This window comes from Danio rerio, chromosome 25, assembly GCF_049306965.1.
Source record: "Danio rerio strain Tuebingen ecotype United States chromosome 25, GRCz12tu, whole genome shotgun sequence".
Classification (NCBI taxonomy): Eukaryota; Metazoa; Chordata; class Actinopteri; order Cypriniformes; family Danionidae; genus Danio; species Danio rerio.
In genome coordinates this window covers 20,023,469-20,043,195 of record NC_133200.1, presented here as the reverse complement: position 1 = coordinate 20,043,195, position 19,727 = coordinate 20,023,469, and the positions used below count along the sequence as shown (strand labels likewise).

General features: G+C 35.0%; 1 long non-coding RNA gene across 2 annotated transcripts; it reads left to right on the top strand.

Moving 5' to 3' along the window:
• The first annotated feature begins 10,167 nt into the window (after positions 1-10,167).
• On the top strand, positions 10,168-13,575 carry LOC141380837 (uncharacterized). Of its 2 annotated transcripts, XR_012400006.1 has the most exons (5): positions 10,168-10,238; positions 11,491-11,596; positions 11,721-11,791; positions 13,036-13,220; positions 13,393-13,575. It is a non-coding gene; the product is annotated as an uncharacterized lncRNA (long non-coding RNA). The 2 variants fall into 2 exon arrangements; XR_012400007.1 differs by lacking the exon at positions 11,721-11,791.
• Positions 13,576-19,727: the final 6,152 nt, after the last annotated feature.

Here is a 19,727-nt window from a genome sequence, read left to right as displayed (position 1 = left end):
CAAAAATGTCCTGTGGTAATCCTGTGGTATTTCAGCAGTACAACATAAATTTACCACACAAAAAAATGAGCAAAGCTAAATATGACAGGATTACTACAGCACTTTCTGCAGTGAAATTTCACAGGAATTTACCATTGGATGAAGTATGTGGTTTCTCTGTTGTTTTTGTGTGGTAATACCAACACAGCTAAATATCACAGGATTGCTACAGCAATTTCTGCAGTACAATATCACAAGAATTAGCTTTTTTGTTCTGTTTTTTTCTAAAACATTTTTTTTTTCTCAGTGCAAGGTAAAATCAGTATATGTTCTGCATTTAAGTCGTTTAATTAAGAAATACCTATTCTTACAAAGTAACATCACATGTATTCATATTTATTGTAAAAACTTTTCAGTGTGCAAATGTTTGTGTACTGGAATAAATTTGCAATTGAAACAACAAGATGACCGACACCCTCCATTACAAACATTACCTGCGGTATTCTATGTGGTAAACCATCAAATGTTATGTGGTAACTGTGTAGTACTTTGTTGTTTTTTGGGACGTTTTACCACATGATTCTGTGCTGTACAGTATGTGATACTCCTGTAGTATTCTTGTGGTAGTGTATCACTTTCATATTGTGGTAGTATTTACCACAGGATTCTGTTATACAATATGTAATATTCCTGGGATATTCTTGTGGTAGAGCGTGTGGTATTACTGTTATATTCCTGTAATATTTTTGTGGTAGCATGTGGTATTTCATGTGGTAAACCATCAAATGTACAAAACAAAAACCATGTGATGATTGTGTAGTACTTTGTTGTTTTTTTTGGGATGTTTTACCACAGGATTCTGTGTTGTACAGTATGTAATACTCCTGCGGTATTCTTGTGGTAGTGTGTGGTATCACTTAAACATTTCTGTGGCACCACAGGATTCTGTTGCTTAGTATGTAATACTCCTGTAGTTTTCTAGATATATTAGATGTATATAAGTTCCTATTTAAATAGGGTATATGCCGAGCTAGTGCTGTTTCCATGCTGATACACTTCCGGTGACCTGTTATTGTGAACTTTTTTTTCCCCATTTTATACGGTTCCTTATACAGCATCGATGTTGTAATGTCATTAACATACCTTCAGTTAACTAAACTTTTGCATTTATTTAGTTGCTCAAGCGTAAAACGAGACAAAAAGCTGTTTACTCGCACGCGCCCGTCAGAATCGGCAGGCTAACGCAGAAGCTCCATTGAATATACTGGGGTAAAATATATTGCTCATATTATAAGGATATGGCGGGGGAAATGTAATTTAATGCAGTGCTTCTTGTACAATCTGAGACCCACTTTAAATCGGATATCACTCAGCTTGTGGAGATCGCTGATTTTGAAAGAAAACAGACCTTAAACGCACCGGATTTTGCATTGGCATTCAATTCGCCGGAAACGCTTAATTTACACCATGGATGCTGTAAAAGGAACCGTATAAAGTATCTCAGAATATTACACAGCACCAAAAACGTAAAAATATATATATTAAATATATTTAATATATTTTTGTCCACAGCAGACGGCAACCCGCCCTGACGCAGATTCCTGAGTCTCTGTGGTCCAATCAGGTGAGCCCTCCTCAGCGCTCGCCATGACAGCGAGACAACAGTGACGTGCCTTGTAAAAATTTGCATATGCATTCCTATAAAGCTCGTGTGCTCTGTCAGCGAGGCGGCCTTTGAGCCCTAGGCAGGGAGAACATAACCCCCGAGGACCCTCGGGGAAACACGGGCGGCCGGTAGTGGGACCTCGCTGCGAGGGTTATGGTGGGTGGGAGTAGCGAGGCCCACTCATCTTCTATTTTAAACTATAGTTTCAAACTTTAGTTTACTATAGTTTGAAATAGAAACCACGGTAACTGTTATGATTAAACCTTTAGCAAAGAGCTTAGAATGACCAAGAGCAACAGACCCGGATTCCGCCAGTTTCAAGTGATAGCGATCGCTCGTCATTGCTGTCGCGATGGAAAGCAGCTGCTTTTTATTTATTTATATTATTCAAAAAGCGCGTTATTGTTTCCCAAATTGTAGAGTGTCGCCTCTTGGTAATTCTATGCTCTTTGCTCCATGTCTGACTGTTGTAATGTTTTGCTTTGTTTTTCAGCTCAGTTGTTGAGCAAAGAAGGACTATTGAAGACAACAGTTGAAGACAACCGCGGGTTATATTCACGAGCGCGCGCATTATAATGTTTCCGGGCTGTTTTCTGAAAGTGTGTCTTGTTTAGATAAGTTTGCATGTCAAACTAAATAAACTATACTCTTTCTAAACACCTGTCTCGTGTTTTATTTGTCCTCTACAGCAATGCACTGTCATATAAGTCTGTTGAATGCATTTGTATGCAACATGGTTTGACAATACAGAAGTCTAACAAATAAATAGTTGTTATAAATGTACTTTCATTAGTCAACATTTGGTGTTATGGTTGTTTCATAACTATATTTATTATTATTCTGTATGTTTAAAACCAGCAAATTATACTATATATTTAACATGTCACATATACTTACTGTTATTTTAAAATTTGCCAAATAAAATGTCCTAAGACAAGAATGGGTGTTGTTTTGGTTTTATGTCAACCTACTGTAGGTTTTAGGTTGACTGCAGCAGGTATAGGTATTATACACACATGCACACACACACACACACACACACAAAGTGCTGCGGTGAAATGTGTTACTCTCTCCTCAATGCTGACCATGCAAAAAAAAAAAAAAAACTAATTATTTTAAATGTTAAAGTTTAAAATAATTAAAAACTCAATTCTCAATAAAAAGTTACAAATAATTATATAAACAAAAAATAAAGTCGGCAACACCGAAAAACCAAAGAATCCAATATTTTATTGTTATAATTATTATTTACTTAAAAAATCTCATGACAACAAACTTTTCTATTGTTTCTAATATAAATTCATAGGTGGAAACACAGCTCTGAAAAATACTTAGCAACAAACTCACAACCTGGGAGCTGACAGTGGAGCTTTTGTGTGTGGATGGTTAAGTGTATCATATGTTTTTGTGATTCCCTGTGATGATTTCTGTGCACATGTTACCTTACTGAGGCGATGGAATTTAATTTTGGCTTAGTTGCCAGAAAGATACATAAAACTGTTAACATCTGTACATTATGGCAGTATGCAATATACAATAAATGTAAGAAGTTATACGAGGAGGGGCTAACTAGCTAACAATGTAGCTTTCAAGTACACAGTTCAAGATAACAACAATATAACTTAAAACACAGCCTTATTTTAGAAACCCTCAAAAACATTTGAACACATTTTACTTACTCATTGTAGATTCTTATTTAAAGCCTAAAACATATCAGACTCTACATCTGAATTGATGGACAGAGAATGAAGCACACTCAGCAGTAAACAAATCAAACACCTGACTCCCTTAAAGGGCCAGCATTTTCTGAAAACTTTTTAAGACAGACAGCCTGTGGGAGTGTGTGGTGATGCCCAAATCATTGTTTTCAGCCCTCAAAATGCACGTCTCTATAATTAGCAACATAAAGCATCAGAGTGGATGGGACGGTAATGGTTGAACAGTAATTTGCTATTTATTGTCAAAGTTGTAATGAGTACATAAAATAAATTACTGTAATTTATTCTTTGCACTACACAATTTCATACAAAGTCTACTCCTTTTACAGTAAAATACTGTTTCCTTTTATTACAGCAAAACACTGGCTATTTTACAGTTATTTACTGCACAATCTACAGGGTAACACTGCAGTTATACTAATTAAACACACCTGATCAAACTAAATCTAAAGGTAGTGTGTTGAAGCAGGGCTGGAACTAAATTCTGCTGGGCTGCGGCCCTCCAGGAGTTTGACATCCCTGGTACATATTTTCAAAGGAACTGCCTACATTTATCACAATCATGCACATATCATTGAATAAAAACAATAAAAATATAAAAACTTCATCCAAAGCAAAAAAAATAAATTAATAATAATAATAATAATAAATAATCTGATCCTCATGTTGTTCCAAACCTGTAGTAATAAAAAAGAAATCAAATAAAATGACGAAAAGACTCACTAGTTAACCCTTCACTATCTGTTTTACTATAATACGAGGAGTTCTTTTGAAAATGTGAATTTTTATGATAATTAATACTAGAGGATGACATTTAAAATATTGTCTAGCTAGCACATGCCCTTATGTCGTTACAAACTGTTGGGCTTTTCTGTAGCACAAAAGTTGGACTTAAGTTCGCTTCTGGTGTGCGACCGGATTTACAAAAATGTCCTGTGGTAATCCTGTGGTATTTCAGCAGTACAACATAAATTTACCACACAAAAAAATGAGCAAAGCTAAATATGACAGGATTACTACAGCACTTTCTGCAGTGAAATTTCACAGGAATTTACCATTGGATGAAGTATGTGGTTTCTCTGTTGTTTTTGTGTGGTAATACCAACACAGCTAAATATCACAGGATTGCTACAGCAATTTCTGCAGTACAATATCACAAGAATTAGCTTTTTTGTTCTGTTTTTTTCTAAAACATTTTTTTTTTCTCAGTGCAAGGTAAAATCAGTATATGTTCTGCATTTAAGTCGTTTAATTAAGAAATACCTATTCTTACAAAGTAACATCACATGTATTCATATTTATTGTAAAAACTTTTCAGTGTGCAAATGTTTGTGTACTGGAATAAATTTGCAATTGAAACAACAAGATGACCGACACCCTCCATTACAAACATTACCTGCGGTATTCTATGTGGTAAACCATCAAATGTTATGTGGTAACTGTGTAGTACTTTGTTGTTTTTTGGGACGTTTTACCACATGATTCTGTGCTGTACAGTATGTGATACTCCTGTAGTATTCTTGTGGTAGTGTATCACTTTCATATTGTGGTAGTATTTACCACAGGATTCTGTTATACAATATGTAATATTCCTGGGATATTCTTGTGGTAGAGCGTGTGGTATTACTGTTATATTCCTGTAATATTTTTGTGGTAGCATGTGGTATTTCATGTGGTAAACCATCAAATGTACAAAACAAAAACCATGTGATGATTGTGTAGTACTTTGTTGTTTTTTTTGGGATGTTTTACCACAGGATTCTGTGTTGTACAGTATGTAATACTCCTGCGGTATTCTTGTGGTAGTGTGTGGTATCACTTAAACATTTCTGTGGCACCACAGGATTCTGTTGCTTAGTATGTAATACTCCTGTAGTTTTCTAGATATATTAGATGTATATAAGTTCCTATTTAAATAGGGTATATGCCGAGCTAGTGCTGTTTCCATGCTGATACACTTCCGGTGACCTGTTATTGTGAACTTTTTTTTCCCCATTTTATACGGTTCCTTATACAGCATCGATGTTGTAATGTCATTAACATACCTTCAGTTAACTAAACTTTTGCATTTATTTAGTTGCTCAAGCGTAAAACGAGACAAAAAGCTGTTTACTCGCACGCGCCCGTCAGAATCGGCAGGCTAACGCAGAAGCTCCATTGAATATACTGGGGTAAAATATATTGCTCATATTATAAGGATATGGCGGGGGAAATGTAATTTAATGCAGTGCTTCTTGTACAATCTGAGACCCACTTTAAATCGGATATCACTCAGCTTGTGGAGATCGCTGATTTTGAAAGAAAACAGACCTTAAACGCACCGGATTTTGCATTGGCATTCAATTCGCCGGAAACGCTTAATTTACACCATGGATGCTGTAAAAGGAACCGTATAAAGTATCTCAGAATATTACACAGCACCAAAAACGTAAAAATATATATATTAAATATATTTAATATATTTTTGTCCACAGCAGACGGCAACCCGCCCTGACGCAGATTCCTGAGTCTCTGTGGTCCAATCAGGTGAGCCCTCCTCAGCGCTCGCCATGACAGCGAGACAACAGTGACGTGCCTTGTAAAAATTTGCATATGCATTCCTATAAAGCTCGTGTGCTCTGTCAGCGAGGCGGCCTTTGAGCCCTAGGCAGGGAGAACATAACCCCCGAGGACCCTCGGGGAAACACGGGCGGCCGGTAGTGGGACCTCGCTGCGAGGGTTATGGTGGGTGGGAGTAGCGAGGCCCACTCATCTTCTATTTTAAACTATAGTTTCAAACTTTAGTTTACTATAGTTTGAAATAGAAACCACGGTAACTGTTATGATTAAACCTTTAGCAAAGAGCTTAGAATGACCAAGAGCAACAGACCCGGATTCCGCCAGTTTCAAGTGATAGCGATCGCTCGTCATTGCTGTCGCGATGGAAAGCAGCTGCTTTTTATTTATTTATATTATTCAAAAAGCGCGTTATTGTTTCCCAAATTGTAGAGTGTCGCCTCTTGGTAATTCTATGCTCTTTGCTCCATGTCTGACTGTTGTAATGTTTTGCTTTGTTTTTCAGCTCAGTTGTTGAGCAAAGAAGGACTATTGAAGACAACAGTTGAAGACAACCGCGGGTTATATTCACGAGCGCGCGCATTATAATGTTTCCGGGCTGTTTTCTGAAAGTGTGTCTTGTTTAGATAAGTTTGCATGTCAAACTAAATAAACTATACTCTTTCTAAACACCTGTCTCGTGTTTTATTTGTCCTCTACAGCAATGCACTGTCATATAAGTCTGTTGAATGCATTTGTATGCAACATGGTTTGACAATACAGAAGTCTAACAAATAAATAGTTGTTATAAATGTACTTTCATTAGTCAACATTTGGTGTTATGGTTGTTTCATAACTATATTTATTATTATTCTGTATGTTTAAAACCAGCAAATTATACTATATATTTAACATGTCACATATACTTACTGTTATTTTAAAATTTGCCAAATAAAATGTCCTAAGACAAGAATGGGTGTTGTTTTGGTTTTATGTCAACCTACTGTAGGTTTTAGGTTGACTGCAGCAGGTATAGGTATTATACACACATGCACACACACACACACACACACACAAAGTGCTGCGGTGAAATGTGTTACTCTCTCCTCAATGCTGACCATGCAAAAAAAAAAAAAAAACTAATTATTTTAAATGTTAAAGTTTAAAATAATTAAAAACTCAATTCTCAATAAAAAGTTACAAATAATTATATAAACAAAAAATAAAGTCGGCAACACCGAAAAACCAAAGAATCCAATATTTTATTGTTATAATTATTATTTACTTAAAAAATCTCATGACAACAAACTTTTCTATTGTTTCTAATATAAATTCATAGGTGGAAACACAGCTCTGAAAAATACTTAGCAACAAACTCACAACCTGGGAGCTGACAGTGGAGCTTTTGTGTGTGGATGGTTAAGTGTATCATATGTTTTTGTGATTCCCTGTGATGATTTCTGTGCACATGTTACCTTACTGAGGCGATGGAATTTAATTTTGGCTTAGTTGCCAGAAAGATACATAAAACTGTTAACATCTGTACATTATGGCAGTATGCAATATACAATAAATGTAAGAAGTTATACGAGGAGGGGCTAACTAGCTAACAATGTAGCTTTCAAGTACACAGTTCAAGATAACAACAATATAACTTAAAACACAGCCTTATTTTAGAAACCCTCAAAAACATTTGAACACATTTTACTTACTCATTGTAGATTCTTATTTAAAGCCTAAAACATATCAGACTCTACATCTGAATTGATGGACAGAGAATGAAGCACACTCAGCAGTAAACAAATCAAACACCTGACTCCCTTAAAGGGCCAGCATTTTCTGAAAACTTTTTAAGACAGACAGCCTGTGGGAGTGTGTGGTGATGCCCAAATCATTGTTTTCAGCCCTCAAAATGCACGTCTCTATAATTAGCAACATAAAGCATCAGAGTGGATGGGACGGTAATGGTTGAACAGTAATTTGCTATTTATTGTCAAAGTTGTAATGAGTACATAAAATAAATTACTGTAATTTATTCTTTGCACTACACAATTTCATACAAAGTCTACTCCTTTTACAGTAAAATACTGTTTCCTTTTATTACAGCAAAACACTGGCTATTTTACAGTTATTTACTGCACAATCTACAGGGTAACACTGCAGTTATACTAATTAAACACACCTGATCAAACTAAATCTAAAGGTAGTGTGTTGAAGCAGGGCTGGAACTAAATTCTGCTGGGCTGCGGCCCTCCAGGAGTTTGACATCCCTGGTACATATTTTCAAAGGAACTGCCTACATTTATCACAATCATGCACATATCATTGAATAAAAACAATAAAAATATAAAAACTTCATCCAAAGCAAAAAAAATAAATTAATAATAATAATAATAATAAATAATCTGATCCTCATGTTGTTCCAAACCTGTAGTAATAAAAAAGAAATCAAATAAAATGACGAAAAGACTCACTAGTTAACCCTTCACTATCTGTTTTACTATAATACGAGGAGTTCTTTTGAAAATGTGAATTTTTATGATAATTAATACTAGAGGATGACATTTAAAATATTGTCTAGCTAGCACATGCCCTTATGTCGTTACAAACTGTTGGGCTTTTCTGTAGCACAAAAGTTGGACTTAAGTTCGCTTCTGGTGTGCGACCGGATTTACAAAAATGTCCTGTGGTAATCCTGTGGTATTTCAGCAGTACAACATAAATTTACCACACAAAAAAATGAGCAAAGCTAAATATGACAGGATTACTACAGCACTTTCTGCAGTGAAATTTCACAGGAATTTACCATTGGATGAAGTATGTGGTTTCTCTGTTGTTTTTGTGTGGTAATACCAACACAGCTAAATATCACAGGATTGCTACAGCAATTTCTGCAGTACAATATCACAAGAATTAGCTTTTTTGTTCTGTTTTTTTCTAAAACATTTTTTTTTTCTCAGTGCAAGGTAAAATCAGTATGTTCTGCATTTAAGTCGTTTAATTAAGAAATACCTATTCTTACAAAGTAACATCACATGTATTCATATTTATTGTAAAAACTTTTCAGTGTGCAAATGTTTGTGTACTGGAATAAATTTGCAATTGAAACAACAAGATGACCGACACCCTCCATTACAAACATTACCTGCGGTATTCTATGTGGTAAACCATCAAATGTTATGTGGTAACTGTGTAGTACTTTGTTGTTTTTTGGGACGTTTTACCACATGATTCTGTGCTGTACAGTATGTGATACTCCTGTAGTATTCTTGTGGTAGTGTATCACTTTCATATTGTGGTAGTATTTACCACAGGATTCTGTTATACAATATGTAATATTCCTGGGATATTCTTGTGGTAGAGCGTGTGGTATTACTGTTATATTCCTGTAATATTTTTGTGGTAGCATGTGGTATTTCATGTGGTAAACCATCAAATGTACAAAACAAAAACCATGTGATGATTGTGTAGTACTTTGTTGTTTTTTTTGGGATGTTTTACCACAGGATTCTGTGTTGTACAGTATGTAATACTCCTGCGGTATTCTTGTGGTAGTGTGTGGTATCACTTAAACATTTCTGTGGCACCACAGGATTCTGTTGCTTAGTATGTAATACTCCTGTAGTTTTCTAGATATATTAGATGTATATAAGTTCCTATTTAAATAGGGTATATGCCGAGCTAGTGCTGTTTCCATGCTGATACACTTCCGGTGACCTCCCAGATAGCAGGCAGTAATCGGCCCGAGCTCGGCTGCCCTCCGGCGCCTCCGGCTCCGACTCGGCATCGTCGAGTGTTATCCGGGCCGAGTGCGGCCCGCAGCTCGCTCGCGCACATGCGGTTGTGATGCGGCTGTAAAGCACTGGCCCGATTCCGATCAACCATATCCGGCCCGAGTCTGTCTGTAGAGTCCTGGCCGCCTCTGGCAAGGACTCGGCTGATGGCAACCGATTAAGTTCTTATTTTATCTAGTAATCTGTTAGCTCCACGTTTAATGCTAATTTGAGAAAATATTAATGGTAAGATAGCAAAAAAAAAAAAAAAAAGAATATTTAGTGTGGATGGTCGCAATGTTTAGACGCAAACAACACAATATTATTTATAAATAGATTATACATGTCATCTAGAGAAAAACTATGTAAAATTCGCTTATTTTTGAGATAGCACGCTCCTGTGCTGACAGTTTTTTTTTTTTTTTTAAAGCAGAAGTTGGTTTCATAATAAACACATGCGTTACTAAACTCCTGATCCAAACTCCATCCGTCAACCACCATGGCACGAAGATCACAAGAAGAAAAAGTTTGGTTTTTCAAAGATTCACGTGGATTCCGGTCAGAAAGGTAAGCTTTTTACTGCTTGTGTTCTGTATAATTAGCGAATTTAGAGCTTAAAACATTTCCACGGTGTTTGGTTGTAACAGCGTTTAGTAATTTAAAACAGTTTGATACAAAATGTAACTTGCTTTAAGAAACAGGACTGGAGCTAATGTATGCTAACGCTAACAGTTACAAACACGTCTGAAAGTTCCTTTTCCTTTTACACAATGTTAGATTGTAACGTGTGTAGTAACTGAAAACTATTTTAATTATTTTAAAGAAACATGAAACGAATTTGTGTGTATTCTAACTTTGCGTTAAAGAAAGTTTCTGTAGACGAATCCATTAACTAACTTGGCAAAACGTGTTTTTTTTTTCCTGATTTAACATTATAAAGTACCGTGGATGTTGAAAAAATCATTGTACAGGCGTATACTTATCCAAAAGTATTAATTTTGTGATTATGTGTAAATAAAAACTAATCGTTTTGGATTAATAAAATATTATTGTTTATCTTGTTTATGCAGTTAGTCACGAAAAATGATCGAAACTCGACTGTTTACTATTCTCTTTAAATTATCCAAGAGAAATATATTACTATGCACTTTAATTCATATGTGTTAGCCTATGTGAATCAATTATATCTTTTGTTCAAGCTGTAATGGTCAGTTAATGTAAAACTGAACGTCTTAAAGCAGATTTTGATGTTGTTGTTTTTTTTGTTTTTTTATGTTATTGACAGTGATAAATTCTGATTTAAATGAATGGGTAACAATATTTGTTGGTTAAGTCTCATTGTTCTTGTTTAACAAAGGTTAGTGAGATCATTTTGCAGCACATCACGACCATAGAAGTCAATGGCACACTCTTTTGAACGTGAATAGGCATGTTATAGTTGTGTGCTAAAAGTCCATTATAAGCTGTAAACTGCTGATACATTTTCAACATAGATTGAGCTTTTCAGACATTACATTACTAATTGCTTCACAAACAGCTGAAATGGTTTATTGTTATTGGCTATCATCAAACATTTTTCACAATGGTAGGTTAATCTTCATGGGTACAGAATAATGCATGTGCTTGGCCATCTTACAAATCTATGTCTCAGATTCATAAGGCTGTCACTCTGCATGAATCTCGAATAAATCTTGTGCAACCTTCTGTGTACTGATTATTTACACTATAGGTATTATATGCATTAATTAACTTTGATAGTATTTCAGGATTTGAACTTTTCTTTACGGGAGGTTAACAACAATGTGATATTTAATTATAGATGCATATGAGGAAGCTCGACTCAAACATCCACACGCAACTGTGATTTCTGACTGGTAGACAGATGAGGATGATGATCGCCTGTCATACATCTAAAGACAGAACAGGTTTGTTTGCAATTATTTTAAACACATACTGTCAACATTATGTCATTGATCTATTACAACCTGTGAGTTTTGCCCTGGCACTATACTAAAGTGATGTTTTGTTTTGTAAATGTATCTGATCAAGGGACAGTATAGACACATCTATACCGTGATGAAGAAAAATTACTTGGAACAAAAAGGCTGGATAAAAGGCAGGTATGAAGATTTCAGAAATCAAGGCAGCACCACAAGTACCATCACCATCAATGACTATGGCAGAAATCTTAAGACCACCATCAAGATGCACAGATACTTTACATTCCAGTACACCAGGCGTGTCCAAACTACGGCCCGCGAGGCTTTTTATAAATATCAATAGAATCTGGCCCGCTATACAAAAATGAACGTAATTCAATAAATAACCACCGGGTGTCGCTATTACATGCATTCAATTAAGCAGCAGTTCTTGTTATGAACTATATATCTATATATCTGTCTGTCTGTCTGTCTGTCTGTCTATCTATCTACACACAGTTGAAGTCTAAATTGTTAGCCCCTCATTGATTTATTTCTTCTTTTTTAAATATTTCCCAAATGATGTTTAACAGAGCAAGAACATTTTTACAGTATGTCTGATAATATTTTTTCTTTTGGAGAAAGACTTATGTTTTATTTCGGCTAGAATAAAAAGCGGTTTAAATTTTTTTATGAACCATTTTAAGGTCAAAATTATTAGCCCCTTAAGTCTTCAGAACAAACCATTGTTATAAAATAACTTGCCTAATTACCTTAACTTGACTAGTTAACTTGATTAACCTAGTTAAGCCTTTAAATGTCACTTTAAGCTGTATAGAAGTGTCTTAAAAATATCTAGTCAAATATTATTTACTGTCATCATGGCAAAGATAAAATAAATCAGTTATTAGAAATGAGTTACTAAAATTAATATGTTTAGACATGTGTGGGAAAAAATCCGTTAAACAGAAATTGGGGAAAAAATAAACGGTGGCTAATAATTTAGGGGGGCTAACAATTCTGACTTCAACTGTATATATATATATATATATATATATATATATATATATATATATATATATATATATATATATATATATATATATATATATATATATATATATATATATACACGTGTCTGTGTGATGTATGTAAAATTTGGCCCGCGACAACGTTTGTTTTTTTGCATCTGGCCCTCGGTACACCTATGAACATTTACAGTCTTTGTTCTAGTGCAGTTTGAGATCAAGACAGAACTTATTGCATCTCGTGATGTCTTTGTAAGAATTGAAGACATCACTAAATTTGTTAAGGTTTAATGCAGCTAGAAAGTAAAGATCAACTAGAGAATATCAGCAGTGTCTAACCCACTGTTGTATTTACAGAGGTTGTATGAGAATAAGCTACAGGTTGATTTATACTAATCTGTTATTTTTCTTTTTTAGCACGACTGACTGAAGTTTTAAAATCATGCAACGTCATAAAGCAGCAGCTGGGCCTGATTCTCACAAAACCAAAACAGACGTGATGAAATTCCAGATGTAAACACATTTGACCTTCCTTTGGCCAATTTGATTTGGAAAAGCTTGAAAATCAACTAAAGGAGCAGCCCGAACAAATGAAGAAACTGGTAAGTTCAAGCTCTTGCTAATTTCAAAGTGTTTTAAGTTTATTTGTTTTTTTTTTATTGTTTTTTTTTTTTTTTTTGCTTCGTAGGTAGCCTACTTTTTCCTAATTTTTTCTTTTTTTTTTTACATTAGTACTTGTTCACTACTAATTATCTGTTTATCTTTTAATCACAGATGGAGTGAGGACAAATGTCCATAACACGCCACTGATAAAGAAGTGGAAAAATGCATTACAAGGTAGCTACAACTTGCCCCTGACAGGGATGGAGGAAGAAAGAAGAGAAAGCTAATGTGTCAAATGTCTACATCACTATTTTGTTTTATTTTTTAAACAACATTTTAAGTGTATTAGGATGTTCCCTGATATTTGGACAATTTGTTTCTTTTATTTGCATTTATATATATATATATATATATATATATATATATATATATATATATATATATATATATATATATATATATATATATATATATATATATATAATGTATGTATATATATATGTGTGTATATATGTATATATATATATGTGTGTGTGTATATATGTATGGTATGTATGTATGTATGTGTGTGCGCCAAATTCTGAAGAAACATCATGATACATTTTTAATAAACGTAATACAAATAAAATTATAAATATAAAATTGCACAAGACGTGTATATATATGAAATGTATAAATCATCTCACTCATGTCTTGCTGTTTGTGCAATTGATTTTGTTCAAGTTTATTTAAAAATAAGTTTGACTTTATACTTCTGCAATTATATATATATATATATATATATATATATATATATATATATATATATATATATATATATATATATATATATATATATATATATTTGTTTGTTTATTATTATTTTAATGTTTTATTAAAAAATGTTTCAAGATGTTTCTTCAGAATTCTGCAGTACTTTTTACAAGTTTGACTTGGATATTTTACGGATTGTCATTGGTATTTTGCTATATCTTAAATTGGTTTCTATATTTAGGTTTATATAAAATTTAGCTGTTTTTTACAAATTTTTAATTCAAGTCTATTGGGAAAGCCGGGTTGTTTTAAAAAACATCTGTGTTTGTGTGTAATTTTTAGATTTTTTGTTTAAATCTTTCTGTGTCTTTATTGTGTTGTTTTATTGTTGTTTTTATATTGATATTCTTGTGCACTACAAAATTATTTATAAAACTTTAGTACTATTTTTTTCATGCAATCAATAAACGTTTAACATTTATTTATTTTGTCATTTGTCAGATTATTTTCGTTACAGAATATGTATGCAGTTTGCACTTTATTCAAAGGTTAAACGCAGTGCTTACACTTTGTGTTTACATTATAGCCTGTGTTTGCTGTTATATAAATTCAAATGGTTGTAATACCATATATCAAGTACCAATGTAACACCAAAAGGTTTTATAAGGTGTATAAATACGGAGTCGCGCCAGCTCCGGGCCGCAGCGCACATTACCCTCGCGCCGATTCCGGCGCGGATGCGCAGCGTCGGCTCGCTTACGGCCGCCGCATCTGGTCCGCTTGATTCGGGCCGGAATCGGGCAGTGAGTCCACAGGCATCCGGCCCGAGTCCGGCAGCCGAAGTTGGGCCTAGTCTCCGGCAGGCGACAATCTAGCCGGAACTGGCCCGAGTGTATTTTGCTATCTGGGCTGTTATTGTGAACTTTTTTTCCCATTTTATACGGTTCCTTATACAGCATCGATGTTGTAATGTCATTAACATACCTTTAGTTAAATAAACTTTTGCATTTATTTAGTTGCTCAAGCGTAAAACGAGACAAAAAGCTGTTTACTCGCACGCGCCCGTCAGAATCGGCAGGCTAACGCAGAAGCTCCATTGAATATACTGGGGTAAAATATATTGCTCATATTATAAGGATATGGCGGGGGAAATGTAATTTAATGCAGTGCTTCTTGTACAATCTGAGACCCACTTTAAATCGGATATCACTCAGCTTGTGGAGATCGCTGATTTTGAAAGAAAACAGACCTTAAACGCACCGGATTTTGCATTGGCATTCAATTCGCCGGAAACGCTTAATTTACACCATGGATGCTGTAAAAGGAACCGTATAAAGTATCTCAGAATATTACACAGCACCAAAAACGTAAAAATATATATATTAAATATATTTAATATATTTTAGTCCACAGCAGACGGCAACCCGCCCTGACGCAGATTCCTGAGTCTCTGTGGTCCAATCAGGTGAGCCCTCCTCAGCGCTCGCCATGACAGCGAGACAACAGTGACGTGCCTTGTAAAAATTTGCATATGCATTCCTATAAAGCTCGTGTGCTCTGTCAGCGAGGCGGCCTTTGAGCCCTAGGCAGGGAGAACATAACCCCCGAGGACCCTCGGGGAAACACGGGCGGCCGGTAGTGGGACCTCGCTGCGAGGGTTATGGTGGGTGGGAGTAGCGAGGCCCACTCATCTTCTATTTTAAACTATAGTTTCAAACTTTAGTTTACTATAGTTTGAAATAGAAACCACGGTAACTGTTATGATTAAACCTTTAGCAAAGAGCTTAGAATGACCAAGAGCAACAGACCCGGATTCCGCCAGTTTCAAGTGATAGCGATCGCTCGTCATTGCTGTCGCGATGGAAAGCAGCTGCTTTTTATTTATTTATATTATTCAAAAAGCGCGTTATTGTTTCCCAAATTGTAGAGTGTCGCCTCTTGGTAATTCTATGCTCTTTGCTCCATGTCTGACTGTTGTAATGTTTTGCTTTGTTTTTCAGCTCAGTTGTTGAGCAAAGAAGGACTATTGAAGACAACAGTTGAAGACAACCGCGGGTTATATTCACGAGCGCGCACATTATAATGTTTCCGGGCTGTTTTCTGAAAGTGTGTCTTGTTTAGATAAGTTTGCATGTCAAACTAAATAAACTATACTCTTTCTAAACACCTGTCTCGTGTTTTATTTGTCCTCTACAGCAATGCACTGTCATATAAGTCTGTTGAATGCATTTGTATGCAACATGGTTTGACAATACAGAAGTCTAACAAATAAATAGTTGTTATAAATGTACTTTCATTAGTCAACATTTGGTGTTATGGTTGTTTCATAACTATATTTATTATTATTCTGTATGTTTAAAACCAGCAAATTATACTATATATTTAACATGTCACATATACTTACTGTTATTTTAAAATTTGCCAAATAAAATGTCCTAAGACAAGAATGGGTGTTGTTTTGGTTTTATGTCAACCTACTGTAGGTTTTAGGTTGACTGCAGCAGGTATAGGTATTATACACACATGCACACACACACACACACACACACACACACACACAAAGTGCTGCGGTGAAATGTGTTACTCTCTCCTCAATGCTGACCATGCAAAAAAAAAAAAAAAACTAATTATTTTAAATGTTAAAGTTTAAAATAATTAAAAACTCAATTCTCAATAAAAAGTTGCAAATAATTATATAAACAAAAAATAAAGTCGGCAACACCGAAAAACCAAAGAATCCAATATTTTATTGTTATAATTATTATTTACTTAAAAAATCTCATGACAACAAACTTTTCTATTGTTTCTAATATAAATTCATAGGTGGAAACACAGCTCTGAAAAATACTTAGCAACAAACTCACAACCTGGGAGCTGACAGTGGAGCTTTTGTGTGTGGATGGTTAAGTGTATCATATGTTTTTGTGATTCCCTGTGATGATTTCTGTGCACATGTTACCTTACTGAGGCGATGGAATTTAATTTTGGCTTAGTTGCCAGAAAGATACATAAAACTGTTAACATCTGTACATTATGGCAGTATGCAATATACAATAAATGTAAGAAGTTATACGAGGAGGGGCTAACTAGCTAACAATGTAGCTTTCAAGTACACAGTTCAAGATAACAACAATATAACTTAAAACACAGCCTTATTTTAGAAACCCTCAAAAACATTTGAACACATTTTACTTACTCATTGTAGATTCTTATTTAAAGCCTAAAACATATCAGACTCTACATCTGAATTGATGGACAGAGAATGAAGCACACTCAGCAGTAAACAAATCAAACACCTGACTCCCTTAAAGGGCCAGCATTTTCTGAAAACTTTTTAAGACAGACAGCCTGTGGGAGTGTGTGGTGATGCCCAAATCATTGTTTTCAGCCCTCAAAATGCACGTCTCTATAATTAGCAACATAAAGCATCAGAGTGGATGGGACGGTAATGGTTGAACAGTAATTTGCTATTTATTGTCAAAGTTGTAATGAGTACATAAAATAAATTACTGTAATTTATTCTTTGCACTACACAATTTCATACAAAGTCTACTCCTTTTACAGTAAAATACTGTTTCCTTTTATTACAGCAAAACACTGGCTATTTTACAGTTATTTACTGCACAATCTACAGGGTAACACTGCAGTTATACTAATTAAACACACCTGATCAAACTAAATCTAAAGGTAGTGTGTTGAAGCAGGGCTGGAACTAAATTCTGCTGGGCTGCGGCCCTCCAGGAGTTTGACATCCCTGGTACATATTTTCAAAGGAACTGCCTACATTTATCACAATCATGCACATATCATTGAATAAAAACAATAAAAATATAAAAACTTCATCCAAAGCAAAAAAAATAAATTAATAATAATAATAATAATAAATAATCTGATCCTCATGTTGTTCCAAACCTGTAGTAATAAAAAAGAAATCAAATAAAATGACGAAAAGACTCACTAGTTAACCCTTCACTATCTGTTTTACTATAATACGAGGAGTTCTTTTGAAAATGTGAATTTTTATGATAATTAATACTAGAGGATGACATTTAAAATATTGTCTAGCTAGCACATGCCCTTATGTCGTTACAAACTGTTGGGCTTTTCTGTAGCACAAAAGTTGGACTTAAGTTCGCTTCTGGTGTGCGACCGGATTTACAAAAATGTCCTGTGGTAATCCTGTGGTATTTCAGCAGTACAACATAAATTTACCACACAAAAAAATGAGCAAAGCTAAATATGACAGGATTACTACAGCACTTTCTGCAGTGAAATTTCACAGGAATTTACCATTGGATGAAGTATGTGGTTTCTCTGTTGTTTTTGTGTGGTAATACCAACACAGCTAAATATCACAGGATTGCTACAGCAATTTCTGCAGTACAATATCACAAGAATTAGCTTTTTTGTTCTGTTTTTTTCTAAAACATTTTTTTTTTCTCAGTGCAAGGTAAAATCAGTATGTTCTGCATTTAAGTCGTTTAATTAAGAAATACCTATTCTTACAAAGTAACATCACATGTATTCATATTTATTGTAAAAACTTTTCAGTGTGCAAATGTTTGTGTACTGGAATAAATTTGCAATTGAAACAACAAGATGACCGACACCCTCCATTACAAACATTACCTGCGGTATTCTATGTGGTAAACCATCAAATGTTATGTGGTAACTGTGTAGTACTTTGTTGTTTTTTGGGACGTTTTACCACATGATTCTGTGCTGTACAGTATGTGATACTCCTGTAGTATTCTTGTGGTAGTGTATCACTTTCATATTGTGGTAGTATTTACCACAGGATTCTGTTATACAATATGTAATATTCCTGGGATATTCTTGTGGTAGAGCGTGTGGTATTACTGTTATATTCCTGTAATATTTTTGTGGTAGCATGTGGTATTTCATGTGGTAAACCATCAAATGTACAAAACAAAAACCATGTGATGATTGTGTAGTACTTTGTTGTTTTTTTTGGGATGTTTTACCACAGGATTCTGTGTTGTACAGTATGTAATACTCCTGCGGTATTCTTGTGGTAGTGTGTGGTATCACTTAAACATTTCTGTGGCACCACAGGATTCTGTTGCTTAGTATGTAATACTCCTGTAGTTTTCTAGATATATTAGATGTATATAAGTTCCTATTTAAATAGGGTATATGCCGAGCTAGTGCTGTTTCCATGCTGATACACTTCCGGTGACCTCCCAGATAGCAGGCAGTAATCGGCCCGAGCTCGGCTGCCCTCCGGCGCCTCCGGCTCCGACTCGGCATCGTCGAGTGTTATCCGGGCCGAGTGCGGCCCGCAGCTCGCTCGCGCACATGCGGTTGTGATGCGGCTGTAAAGCACTGGCCCGATTCCGATCAACCATATCCGGCCCGAGTCTGTCTGTAGAGTCCTGGCCGCCTCTGGCAAGGACTCGGCTGATGGCAACCGATTAAGTTCTTATTTTATCTAGTAATCTGTTAGCTCCACGTTTAATGCTAATTTGAGAAAATATTAATGGTAAGATAGCAAAAAAAAAAAAAAAAAGAATATTTAGTGTGGATGGTCGCAATGTTTAGACGCAAACAACACAATATTATTTATAAATAGATTATACATGTCATCTAGAGAAAAACTATGTAAAATTCGCTTATTTTTGAGATAGCACGCTCCTGTGCTGACAGTTTTTTTTTTTTTTTTAAAGCAGAAGTTGGTTTCATAATAAACACATGCGTTACTAAACTCCTGATCCAAACTCCATCCGTCAACC